This window comes from Oncorhynchus kisutch, linkage group LG15 (genome assembly GCF_002021735.2).
Source record: "Oncorhynchus kisutch isolate 150728-3 linkage group LG15, Okis_V2, whole genome shotgun sequence".
Classification (NCBI taxonomy): Eukaryota; Metazoa; Chordata; class Actinopteri; order Salmoniformes; family Salmonidae; genus Oncorhynchus; species Oncorhynchus kisutch.
The window spans coordinates 95068653-95082005 of NC_034188.2; the positions used below are offsets into that span (position 1 = coordinate 95068653).

General features: G+C 43.1%; 1 long non-coding RNA gene across 6 annotated transcripts; it reads right to left on the minus strand.

Moving 5' to 3' along the window:
* Positions 1 to 2090: 2090 nt before the first annotated feature.
* On the minus strand, positions 2091 to 11389 carry LOC109880268 (uncharacterized). 6 transcript variants are annotated; one of them, XR_004203225.1, is made up of 10 exons: positions 11021 to 11387; positions 8937 to 10635; positions 8645 to 8822; positions 8186 to 8289; positions 6496 to 6541; positions 6128 to 6217; positions 5900 to 6004; positions 3702 to 3895; positions 2768 to 2899; positions 2091 to 2658 (listed from the first exon to the last, which is right to left on the minus strand). It is a non-coding gene; the product is annotated as an uncharacterized LOC109880268 (long non-coding RNA). The 6 variants fall into 6 exon arrangements; XR_004203226.1 differs by lacking the exon at positions 8186 to 8289 and having other exon boundaries at positions 8937 to 8991; positions 10536 to 10635; positions 11021 to 11370; XR_004203228.1 differs by lacking the exon at positions 8186 to 8289 and having other exon boundaries at positions 5900 to 5989; positions 6324 to 6541; positions 11021 to 11389.
* Positions 11390 to 13353: the final 1964 nt, after the last annotated feature.

Consider the following 13353-nt stretch of genomic DNA (forward strand, 5'->3'; position numbering starts at 1 on the left):
ATTCAATATTCCCATCACTTGCTGATTGTTTTCTCATTACTCATGTTCTATCTCAGAGTAAGTAACTCAACGGACACTATGAAAGCTCAACCATGTTTAATTCTTCCCAGAGGATCAGTACAGCTGCATTCAGACAAAACATGTTTCCACCACAAGAATATCTACTCCAATTTAGGTACCCCTCCTTCTCTCCAAATCTATTATGGTTCGACAGGAAGAGGAAGTGATGGGGTAATAAACCATAATTTCTCCCTTAAAGGGATCTGACCTGACCTCAACCCCCTTGATGCCTAATCCAAAGACCTCCACCCGTATCCCCTCTAGCAATCCTGTGACTTCCTCTTGTCAACCCAACACATTCCAAAGCCATCTGGCTCCTACAGATAAACGTTAACTTCTGATGTATAAACCAGTGTCTATCACTCCTCACTCCTCAGATACAGTATTACTTATGATGTATAAACCAGTCTCTATCACTCCTCAGATACTACAGTACTACTTCTGTTGTATAAACCAGTCTCTATCACTCCTCAGATACTACAGTATTACTTCTGATGTATAAACCAGTCTATCACTCCTCAGATGCTATGCTGCTGAGTATAACAATGTTCCAAGTTTAACCAGAATCCAACAGTCACAATAATATCACTAGTCCTACTAAAGTTGTTCAGACCAATCCACTGTTCATAACCTAAATCAATCAGCGTTGTATCAGTGGTAGACTATAGTATCATGTACAATTCTATATTTTCTATACCATGAATCTATCAATTGAAATTAATTCATTTTGGTAAAACATATTTTAAATCATATGCTGCTGTAAATAGGCATACTATGTTATTGTCCTTCATCAGCCAGTTAGCTTTAACAGGACACATGTCCTACCATTTGAAATGATGGTGTAGGGTACAATGCCCTGCTGAAATATATGAGTTGGGAAACAGCACATTCCATTCAATATCAGATTACAGATATGATCTGTATTTACAGTACACTGTTGCAATGGCTTGCAGCATGCTGCACCAACACTTGATTACATCAAAATAATTCATTCATACTATGTAATCGATGGAAACACACACTCAGAGCTGTTGGTGCTTAAAAACTTATTTGGGCTGCAATCCCGTTAACGGGAGGTTATGACAACAGCCAGTGAAAGTGCAGGGCGCCAAATTCAAAACAGAAATAATTAAAATTCCTCAAACATACATGTATCTGATTTAATAGTAATCTTGTTGTTAATCCCACCACAGTGTCCAATTTCAAATAGGCTTTACAGCGAAAGCACCACAAACGATTATGTTAGGTGACCACCAACTCACAGAAAAACCCAGCCATTTTTCAAGCCAAAGCGAGGAGTCACAAAAATCACAAGTAGAGATCAAATGAATCACTAACCTTTTGATGATCTTCATCAGATGACACTCATAGGACTTCATGTTACACAATACATGTATGTTTTGTTTGATAAAGTTCATGTTTATATAAAAAAAATACGAACGTCGGACGAAAACCTCAAAAAGTTATATTACAGGTCGAAGAAACTTGTCAAACTAAGTTTAGAATCAATCTTTAGGGTGTTGTTATCATAAATCTTCAATAACGTTCCAACCGGAGAATTCCTTTGTGTGTAGATAAGCCATGGAACACAGATCGTTATCATGGGAATTGCATGCTCTCTGCCAGACTCCTGGCTCATTCAGCTCCCATTCAGCCCCACAACACAGTAGAAGCCTCATTCACGTTTCTAAAAACGGTTGACATCTAATGGAAGCCCTAGGAAGTGCAACTTCATCCATATCCCACTGTGAATTCAATAGGGGCTGGGTTGAAAATCGACCAACCTCAGATTTCTCACTTCCTGTTTGGATTTCTTCTCAGGATTTTGCCTGCCAAATGAGTTCTGTTATACTCACAGAAATCATTCAAACAGTTTTAGACATTTCTGAGTGTTTTCTATGCAATAATAATAATACTATGCATATATTAGCAACTGGGACTGAGGAGCAGGCCGTTTACTCTGGGCACCTCTGGGCACCTTTCATCCAAGCTACTCAATACTGCCCCTGCAGCCATAAGAAGTTAATGCATTTATTTATTAAGATCTTTATTTATTTATTTTAGCAGTCTCATTGAGACCAAGGATTATTTTGCAAACATCTAAGTCACAGCAGCATAGTAAATACTCCAAGAAAATAAACCAACCACATTCCTTAGTAAAGAGGTCCGCAACAAACTGTCTGAGTTGCTGATGATGTCGCCGTAGTCTAGGACCGGAAGAAACAGAGGAGAGGAAGCATGGGAACAAATGCGCTCAAATGACACGTTCCTTCTCCACTAGCGAGTCATCAGGCAAATTACATTGACCTGGATGAGTTCAGAAGGTGAGGGGTTAGGGGGTTAACATCAGGAGACCAGGCTTCTCAAAAGGGAGGTGGTGGTGACCTTCTCCCTCTTCTGCGGGAGAGAGACCGAGAGAAAGAGGCAGGGGAGGTGTATGATTTCAGAAAACATAGCAGGCATCGTCTGAGCTCTCAGCAATAGGACATCTATCTTCATCTGAGTTCTCATCTTCATCAGTCGTCAGAAATATCCCCTTCTCCCAGAATCAGCTTGTGATAGCTGTTCCTGCTGTTGACTTGGTTTTGTGCCCACTGCCTAAAAGTCACATATAAAGCAGTAAATTATTTACAATACCATTACAAAAAATAGTGTGGAGGTTATTTGTAAAGCAAGACAAAATGTTCGGTCCAAAAATAGTATAAACCTCAACTTCCTCTGATCTTGCAGCTGTAGGGACAGTGCCTCCAGGGATCCTACTGCTCTTTGTACGCTCCCCTAGTGCCTCCTCTCCTGCACCAGGACCTTCTCTTCCTCCTGCAGTCTGTTCACCATCAGTCTGTCGAAGATTATTTTTTATTTTTTTTGTAAATCAAAAAGGCAATGTAACCTATTTAACTAGGCAACGAAGTTAAGAACAAATTCTTATTTACAATGACGTCCTACACCGGCAATGCTGGGCCAGTTGTGCACCACCCTATGGGACTCCCAATCATGGCCAGTTGTGCACCACCCTATGGGACTCCCAATCATGGCCAGTTGTGCACCACCCTATGGGACTCCCAATCATGGCCAGTTGTGCACCCCCCTATGGGACTCCCAATCATGGCCAGTTGTGATACAACTGGACTTGAACCAGGGTGTCTGTAGCGACACATCTAGCACTGAGATGCAGTGTCTTAGACCCCTGCTCCACTCTGGAGCCCCCCACATAGCACTGAGATGCAGTGTCTTAGACCCCTGCTCCACTCTGGAGCCCCCCATATAGCACTGAGATGCAGTGTCTTAGACCCCTGCTCCACTCTGGAACCCCCATATAGCACTGAGATGCAGTGTCTTAGACCCCTGCTCCACTCTGGAGCCCCCCCCCCCCCACATAGCACTGAGATGCAGTGTCTTAGACCCCTGCTCCACTCTGGAGCCCCCCCCCCCCCACATAGCACTGAGATGCAGTGTCTTAGACCCCTGCTCCACTCTGGAGCCCCCCACATAGCACTGAGATGCAGTGTCTTAGACCCCTGCTCCACTCGGGAGCCCAGATGGCTGTTGCCTGTGAGATGTAAACTCACAGAGGTATATAACAGAACAACAGCAATCATTGTATCCTATGCTGAAGGTAAACATTCAATCACAATAGATACCTTCTGCAATCATGTTTCTTACTGGTGCCAAGTCTCTCTCTCGAGGCCACACAAAGTTGTCAGTATTGAGCAGCTCCTCCACTGTTGGGAGCCTAAACTCTGTCTGCTGCTCGTGAAGTTGAACGATGGCAGCTGTCAAGGCTGCTTGTTCTCATCCAGTTCTCTCGTCATCTGATGCCTCCTCTTGTTGTCGTCTGAATAAAAAGGGTGATTAGACAGACTGTAGATTCAGATATATTACATGACTATTAGTTATAGAGCTACTATAGAGGCACAAACATAGTACAAAGCAATCAACTGGATTCTAAAGCATTTGTTGTCATGCGGTTATAACATTATACAAGGCATGCAGAGATGTGACTCACAAGATACTGTTTATGGTCACGTCATTTCTCATTTAATGAAATGTTTTGCATTAGATCAATTAAAAACATAGGTCATGGATACATTTGATTATAAACATGGTCTAATGTGTATGAATACTGCATTTTCTTTCACAAATCAGTTTTACTGCTGGATGAATATTGGTCATGTTGTTGTTGGGGCTCTACCTGTCAAATGGTAGAGGAAGTGTTTCCTCCCACACTGAGGTAAAGACCTGTCTGTCCTGTCTGACTATCCTGTCTAATGGGAGAGGTATTGTTCCCTCCCACACTGAGGTAAAGATCTGTCTGACTATCCTGTCTAATGGGAGAGGTATTGTTCCCTCCCACATTGAGGTAAAGATCTGTCTGACTATCCTGTCTAATGGGAGAGGTATTGTTCTCTCTGCTTCACACGGAGGTAAAGACCTGTCTGACTATCCTGTCTAATGGGAGAGGTATTGTTCCCTCCCACATTGAGGTAAAGACCTGTCTGACTATCCTGTCTAATGGGAGAGGTATTGTTCCCTCTGCTTCACACTGAGGTAAAGACCAGTCTGACTATCCTGTCTAATGGGAGAGGTATTGTTCCCTCCCACACTGAGGTAAATACCTGTCTGACTATCCTGTCTAATGGGAGAGGTATTGTTCCCTCCCACACTGAGGTAAAGACATGTCTGACTATCCTGTCTAATGGGAGAGGTATTGTTTCCTCCGACACTGAGGTAAAGACCTGTCTGACTATCCTGTCTAATGGGAGAGGTATTGTTCCCTCTGCTTCACACTGAGGTAAAGACCTGTCTGACTATCCTGTCTAATGGGAGAGGTATTGTTCCCTCCCACACTGAGGTAAATACCTGTCTGACTATCCTGTCTAATGGGAGAGGTATTGTTCCCTCCCACACTGAGGTAAAGACATGTCTGACTATCCTGTCTAATGGGAGAGGTATTGTTTCCTCCGACACTGAGGTAAAGACCTGTCTGACTATCCTGTCTAATGGGAGAGGTATTGTTCCCTCTGCTTCACACTGAGGTAAAGACCTGTCTGACTATCCTGTCTAATGGGAGAGGTATTGTTCCCTCCTACACTAAGGTAAAGTTCTGTCTGTCCTGTCTGAATATCCTGTCTAATGGGAGAGGTAGTGTTCCCTCCTACACCGAGGTAAAGTTCTGTCTGTCCTGTCTGAATATCCTATCCTATCCTGTTACTTCATCCCAGTCTCCTCGTCTGAGTCTGCTCTTGGGTTTCCCCGTTCCACTCCGCGTAACAAAGTTAATATTCCGTGGAAACATGTTGCTGAATATGAACATTTCTAAGGAAGGAGGCAAAGGGTAACAGTCTAGTTTCAGTTCCTGATAAGGAAGTGGAACCAGGACAATGAGGGATGTGGAACTCAACTCCAGATCAGGTCAAACATCGAAGAGAGAAGACACTGCTGGGAGGGGGCCACAGGGGCCCACCCTGAAAACTATCTGTCATTTCTTACTTAACATGTATTTTTCTTAAAATTGCATTGTTGGCTTGTAAGTAAACATTTCACTGTAAGGTGAAATACACCTGTTGTATTCAGCGCATGTGACATAACATTTGGTTTGATTTGACTACAGTCCTGTCCCATACACACACACTTCCACACCCATGAGGGCCCTAGATTTAGACAGGCCATGACTATAGCAGTGAGAGGAACCTATTGTGTTTCTGCCTAGCAACAGAGACGGAGTGTTTATCTTAGACATGCAAGGTGTCAACTCCTCCTAGTCAGAAGGTATGCTTGTGGGTAGAATAAACTCGGTTTGAGCTTTTGCTCTATTTGTTCAGAACCTAACGTAATGTACCTTCAGGCCACTCCTGAAGCACAGTGTCATTGATGTCCAACTCTGCTTTGCTTCAAGGAGGCTGGTCTCCTCCTTCAGTCTTCTGACGTTCTGAAAATATACAATCTAAGGAATAACATAGGTGGACGTTTTTACTTTAATGTATACAGTCATCTTGATGTTTTCCTGCATCATGATGACTAATAAAGTAAGATCAGACATGTAGAAATAGATAAACAAGAAAAATACCTTCACATATCTTTTTGCCAACATACAATCCATGTTGGTGAACTTCCTCTTATTCCAGCCCACTGCCAGTGGTGTGAATGTCTGTCCATACTGTTGGAAAAACATCTTCAGTCAGCTATTCTAATAATGTACTACTGTGTGCCTGACTAATCAACATAAAGACAGTCATGTGAGATAATAAAATCATTGACTTTACCGAACATTATTGTAGCATCATCAGTTACACTCAAAAGGAAATGTCCTTCACTGTCAGCTTATTAAGGGAATTATGTTGTAATCCTCAACCTTCTTCAGGATTACTTATCATAATGCACAGCCTTGGACATGCACTTTGTCGTGACAGCAGCTCTGGATATAAAACTATTCACCTGATGGACATCTCCCCCGGTTGTGGTGCCGGCACCAGGCTGATTGCTGTCATAATGACATAATGAACAAATTCAACAACAAAAAAAGAATGTATTACTTCTATGATTTAAAAGAGCATTACAATACCCTTTCAGCATAGCACAAAAACAGTCAAGAAGGAAAACAATTACTTCACAAGACCATTCATGTGCCTTGGCATGTATATGCATACCATCTCTCCCCTGTACATGTTGAGGGCCTTGATAAGCAAGCCGTGTGGGCGAACTGCTATCTCAAGATCCTCCTCATCTACTTTGGTAGATGGTTTTCCTGATGTGTCTTTGGCCGCTCTCCGCTCTGACGCGGCACACACACTCCTTTTGCTTCGACAACATCACAGTGAAGTGCAGAGATTCACTGATGTGTCTTTGGCCGCTCTCCGCTCTGACGCGGCACACACACTCCTTTTGCCTGGCTTCGACAACATCACAGTGAAGTGCAGAGATTCACTGATGTGTCTTTGGCCGCTCTCCGCTCTGACGCGGCACACACACTCCTTTTGCTTCGACAACATCACAGTGAAGTGCAGAGATTCACTGATGTGTCTTTGGCCGCTCTCCGCTCTGACGCGGCACACACACTCCTTTTGCCTCGACAACATCACAGTGAAGTGCAGAGATTCACTGATGTGTCTTTGGCCGCTCTCCGCTCTGACGCGGCACACACACTCCTTTTGCTTCGACAACATCACAGTGAAGTGCAGAGATTCACTGATGTGTCTTTGGCCGCTCTCCGCTCTGACGCGGCACACACACTCCTTTTGCTTCGACAACATCACAGTGAAGTGCAGAGATTCACTGATGTGTCTTTGGCCGCTCTCCGCTCTGACGCGGCACACACACTCCTTTTGCTTCGACAACATCACAGTGAAGTGCAGAGATTCACTGATGTGTCTTTGGCCGCTCTCCGCTCTGACGCGGCACACACACTCCTTTTGCTTCGACAACATCACAGTGAAGTGCAGAGATTCACTGATGTGTCTTTGGCCGCTCTCCGCTCTGACGCGGCACACACACTCCTTTTGCTTCGACAACATCACAGTGAAGTGCAGAGATTCACTGATGTGTCTTTGGCCGCTCTCCGCTCTGACGCGGCACACACACTCCTTTTGCTTCGACAACATCACAGTGAAGTGCAGAGATTCACTGATGTGTCTTTGGCCGCTCTCCGCTCTGACGCGGCACACACACTCCTTTTGCCTCGACAACATCACAGTGAAGTGCAGAGATTCACTGATGTGTCTTTGGCCGCTCTCCGCTCTGACGCGGCACACACTCCTTTTGCCTCGACAACATCACAGTGAAGTGCAGAGATTCACTGATGTGTCTTTGGCCGCTCTCCGCTCTGACGCGGCACACACACTCCTTTTGCTTCGACAACATCACAGTGAAGTGCAGAGATTCACTGATGTGTCTTTGGCCGCTCTCCGCTCTGACGCGGCACACACACTCCTTTTGCTTCGACAACATCACAGTGAAGTGCAGAGATTCACTGATGTGTCTTTGGCCGCTCTCCGCTCTGACGCGGCACACACACTCCTTTGGCTTCGACAACATCACAGTGAAGTGCAGAGATTCACTTTTTTTATATAAAGAACCAGTTCTAACCTGGGTTATATTAATCTTTGTAATAAAAACGGAGAAAAATTACGTGATGGGTCTATGTATGGACATCTTTGACGAAGGATGACATCTTCGTTTTTCACCAGGAAGGCACTGTCATAGAAGCCCGTCTCAACACCACACAGAGTCAGACTGCAAGATTACATCACAGAATTATACATTCAACCAGACCGCCAAGGTGTGGCAAGCAGCCTAGAGAGGTGGGTTGTTGGTTTAAATCCCAGACATCTGACAGTGTTGCTCCAACCTCTGTGTGTGTTTGTGTCTGAGTGTGTCTCGGAGAGATTTGGATAAAGCAAAAAAGGACAAATCAATGTCCCACAATTTTTCTTCATGGAAAATCACCTTCTAGTTGACAATTAATCTTCTTCTAAAAAGAAGCCCAACTGTAATATAACATCACAGACATATACTTCATAACAAAAAGACCAGCACGAAGGTATAATTATACCCTGAACAAAACATCAACACATGAGGTAGTACAAACCCTGAGGCTTTCCGGAAGTGGTATTGATTGCAAGTCCCATCCAACTGACAGCATGCATCTCCTGTGAGCAGGCAGGACCATGGAGGTGAACGCTTTCACAAAGAGTGTCTATTTCAAACAGCCCATACGTTCACTCGTGGAATGCCTTCTGGAATGTGGCGCCACATATCTTTCCACTCTAATAACATACAACACATACAGAGGTTTAAGTAAGGGAAAGTTATTATATTAGGGACAAATATGAACCACTAATCAATTCAAATTATAATTTGATTAGTATATACACACTTACCCTGCCAAAGTGCTTTGTTCTTCCGTCAAGCATTCCCACAAATGACGGGAGCATCCTGGAAACAACACCTTCATGACTTCAAAGGACTTGAAGAGGTCCCGGTTAAAGCCAATCAGACAGAGGATTAGGTTACAGCCAATCAGACAGAGGATTAGGTTACAGCCAATCAGACAGAGGATTAGGTTATATTCAATCAGACAGAGGATTAGGTTACAGCCAATCAGACAGAGGATTAGGTTATATTCAATCAGACAGAGGATTAGGTTACAGCCAATCAGAAAGAGGATTAGGTTACAGCCAATCAGAAAGAGGATTAGGTTACAGCCAATCAGACAGAGGAGTAGGTTACAGCCAATCAGACAGAGGATTAGGTTACAGCCAATCAGACAGAGGATTAGGTTACAGCCAATCAGACAGAGGATTAGGTTACAGCCAATCAGACAGAGGATTAGGTTACAGCCAATCAGACAGAGGATTAGGTTACAGCCAATCAGACAGCGGATTAGGTTATATTCAATCAGACAGAGGAGTAGGTTACAGCCAATCAGACAGAGGATTAGGTTACAGCCAATCAGACAGAGGATTAGGTTACATTCAATCAGACAGAAGATTAGGTTACAGCCAATCAGACAGAGGATTAGGTTACAGCCAATCAGACAGAGGATTAGGTTACAGCCAATCTGAGGATCTGAAACTTTTATAGCACCACATTGTATTTAAACCCACATTGAAGTGAAAGCCAGTGAGCCAGCTACAAATGGTCATTATATTACAACTGCATTTAGTACTATTTAGAAATGTTCTAACAAGTTAGTCATTCTGCCTGACCAGTTGAATGACTAGCCTTGGTGAGGCACTTACTCTCTGGGGGTTGCTGTGTGTAGGGTGATTTCCTTAGGGTCATGTGACCTGGCGTCAAGCCTATCTCAGGTCAAAACACCCTCCTACCATTTAGCTACTTTGACGAGCAGGAGCTGGATAGTGTATGAGGGTCAGAAGCTTGTCCTGTTCAGGCGTGAGGGATTTCTGGTCGAGAAGCACAGATTGTGTTTTCTGAACTGAGGGAGTCGTGTCTGTTCAGACTGACTCCTGGCATCTGGTTTCATTAGGACAGGGTTTCCCCAACCTCTCCTCGGCCCCTCCAGGCGATTCACATTTTTCTTAACTTGAATCAAATCAAATTGTATTTGCCACCTTACATTGAAATGCTTACTTACAAGTCCTTAACAATTCAGTTTTAAGAAAATGCTTTAAAAAAAAGTAAGATAAGAATAAGAATTAAATAAAGGTGAAATAAAAATAAATAAATAATTAACAAACATCTGTACATAACAATAGCAAGGCTAGTGGCAGGAGCAGGTGAATTATGTTGCATCTGTTGTCCCTCTCTATCCATTGGACAGGGGCAAGGCTAGTGGCAGGATCAGGTGACTGTCACTTTGCAGCTCGCTCCTTCTGATCATAAAGGATTTATTCAAAACAAACATAGTATGGGAATCCGTCTGTGAATAAAATTACAACACAACAACATTGTGGTATGTACCCACAATTCAACTGTCCTGAAAATATACTGGGGAAATGGGAAGAAATATCACTTACATCTACATGTTGAAATTGTAATGCTGTGCGATAGCTTTCTGGAAGAGCCTCCTCAAATGCCACCCGTGCCGCATCCAGCTCTTTGCGCAAGCTCATTTCCCTTGAATATTAATATGAAATATTATTGTATGTTAACGTAGAAAAAAAGTACCCAAAATGTGTGATCATATACTGTGAGACACAATCAAATATATATAGTAGAGTCACACATAATACAAGTAAACTGACATTGACATTGTGGATTTTCATTATTGTGGTTATATTGTCGAAAAACAAAAGGCAAAGCCTCCACGGTGAACACTTAAATGTTTGTTATTCATCTGCTTTAATTCATTAACCTCAGGTCTGAACTATGCTGCTATTATTATCTCTGAACTAGATGTGTATTCATATTTACACAATTGGTAACAGAATTACAGTTTACATTTGAAAATGTGCAGACACCTACAGTGGCAAAAAAAAGGATGTGAACCCTTTGGAAATACCTGGACTTCTGCTTAAGTTGTGTAATGCCTGGGGTGTAGTGGAGGAAGAAGTCAGACGCAGGGAACAGAGTAGCGATACTTCTTTATTCACCACGCAGGTGAACACGACGCCACTCAAACAAATGCCCTAAAACACAGGGGAACTAAACAGTCCCGAACAACACACGAACAACGTGACTTACAGGCGTGTACACATAAAACAATCTCGCACACCCAGCAGGCGGGCCGGCTGGATAATAAAGCCCAACTAGTTAACCTAACTAAACACAGGTGGAACTAATAAACAGACAAGTAGGGGGAGAAAAAGATCAGTGGCAGCTAGTAGGCCGGTGGCGACGACCGCCGAGCGCCACCCAAACAGGAAGGGGAGCGACCTTCGGTAGGAGTCGTGACAAGTTGGTCATAAAATGTTATCTGATCTTCATCTAGGTCACAACAATAGACCAACACAGTCTGCTTAAACTAATAAAACACAAACAATTATACGATTTCATGTCTTTATTGAGCATTGTGTAAACATTCACAGTGCAGGTTGGAAAAAGTATGTGAACCCTTGGATTTAATAACCGGTTGACCCTCCTTTGGCAGCAATAACCTCAACCAAACGTTTTCTGTAGTTGGAGATCAGACCTGAACAATGGTCAGGAGGAATTTTGGACCCTCCTCCTTATAAAACTGTTTCAGTTCAGCATTATTCTTGAGATTTCTGTGGTGAACTTCTCTCTTGAGGTCATGCCACAGCATGTTAATCGGGTTGAGGTCAGGACTCTGACTGGGCCACTCAAGAAGGCTTATTTTCTTCTGTTGAAGCCATTCTGTTGTTGATTTACTTCTGTGTTTTGGGTCATTGTCCTGTTGCATCACCCAACTTCTGTTGAGCTTCAATTGGCGGACAGATAGCCTAACAGTATCCTGCAAAATGTCTTGATAAACTTGGCAATTCATTTTTCTGTCGATAATACTGTAGAAAGCTGTCCAAGCCCTGAGGCAGCAAAGCAGCCCCAAACCAAGATGCTCCCTCCACCATACTTTACAGTTGAGATGGGGTTTTGATGTTGGAGTGATGTGTCTTTTTTTCTCAACACATCGTGTTGTGTGTTCCTGCCAAACACATGTCTGAGCCGTTGAATTGCGACTCCACTTTGTCTCTATACTGACATTTGGCTTGTTTAATTGCCTTGCGGAGGGAATAACTACACTGTTTGTATTCGGCCATATTCCCGGTCATCTTGCCATGATTAAATGTGGTGGTTCGCTCTTTCAGTTTTGCGCGAATTCCGCCATCTAGGGTAGATTTTAATAGTCACATAGTGCACTACTTTAGACCAGGGCCCATAGTGCACTACTTTAGACCAGGGCCCATAGTGAACTACTTTAAACAAGGGCCCATAGTGAACTACTTTAGACCAGGGCCCACAGTGCAGTACTTTAGACCAGGGCCCATAGTGCAGTACTTTAAACAAGGGCCCATAGTGCAGTACTTTAAACAAGGGCCCATAGTGCAGTACTTTAAACAAGGGCCCATAGTGAACTACTTTAAACAAGGGCCCACAGCTCTGGGAGGAAACATTTCACTTTCACTTCTCAAACTTTTCAGGTCTCAGGAAAGTTTATCACATGAACATAGTTCACTGAATGACATAATACACACAGACATAGTTCACTGAATGACATACTACACATGGACATAGTTCACTGAATGACATACTACACATGGACATAGTTCACTGAATGACATAATACACACAGACATAGTTCACTGAATGACATACTACACATGGACATAGTTCACTGAATGACATACTACACATGAACATAGTTCGCTGAATGACATACTCAAACCCTGGACATAGTTCACTGAATGGGGGGGTGACTGAGGGTCCTCCTGCTGTTTACGACACGACAGCACACTTCGTTTCACTGCCAGATGGTGCACTTCCTGTGGATTAATGCTTGTTTGGCCAAGGATTAAAACTGAACAGGCGTACAGCATATGAAAACTGCTTCAGTGTTTGACTTCTCAATAAAGAAATTGGAACAGGATCAATGCATTTTATTGTATCAATTAAATCTTTAATTGCATTGTCCCGTTTATATGCATGTATAGATGGTCAATCAACATACCATATTATCAGTTTATTAAGTGAACCACTATATATTTATCTTTTATGATGAAATGGTAACATTTACTTTTTATCTCTAAAGCTTTCCATTATCCAAATATTTTCCAGATAGTTTGGATTGTACATGAGGTCTTCCTGCAACCGTTCCACGGTGTAGACAGGACTATGTGATATGATGTTTTCCCCTGCACACATTTGGATGAGCGGACT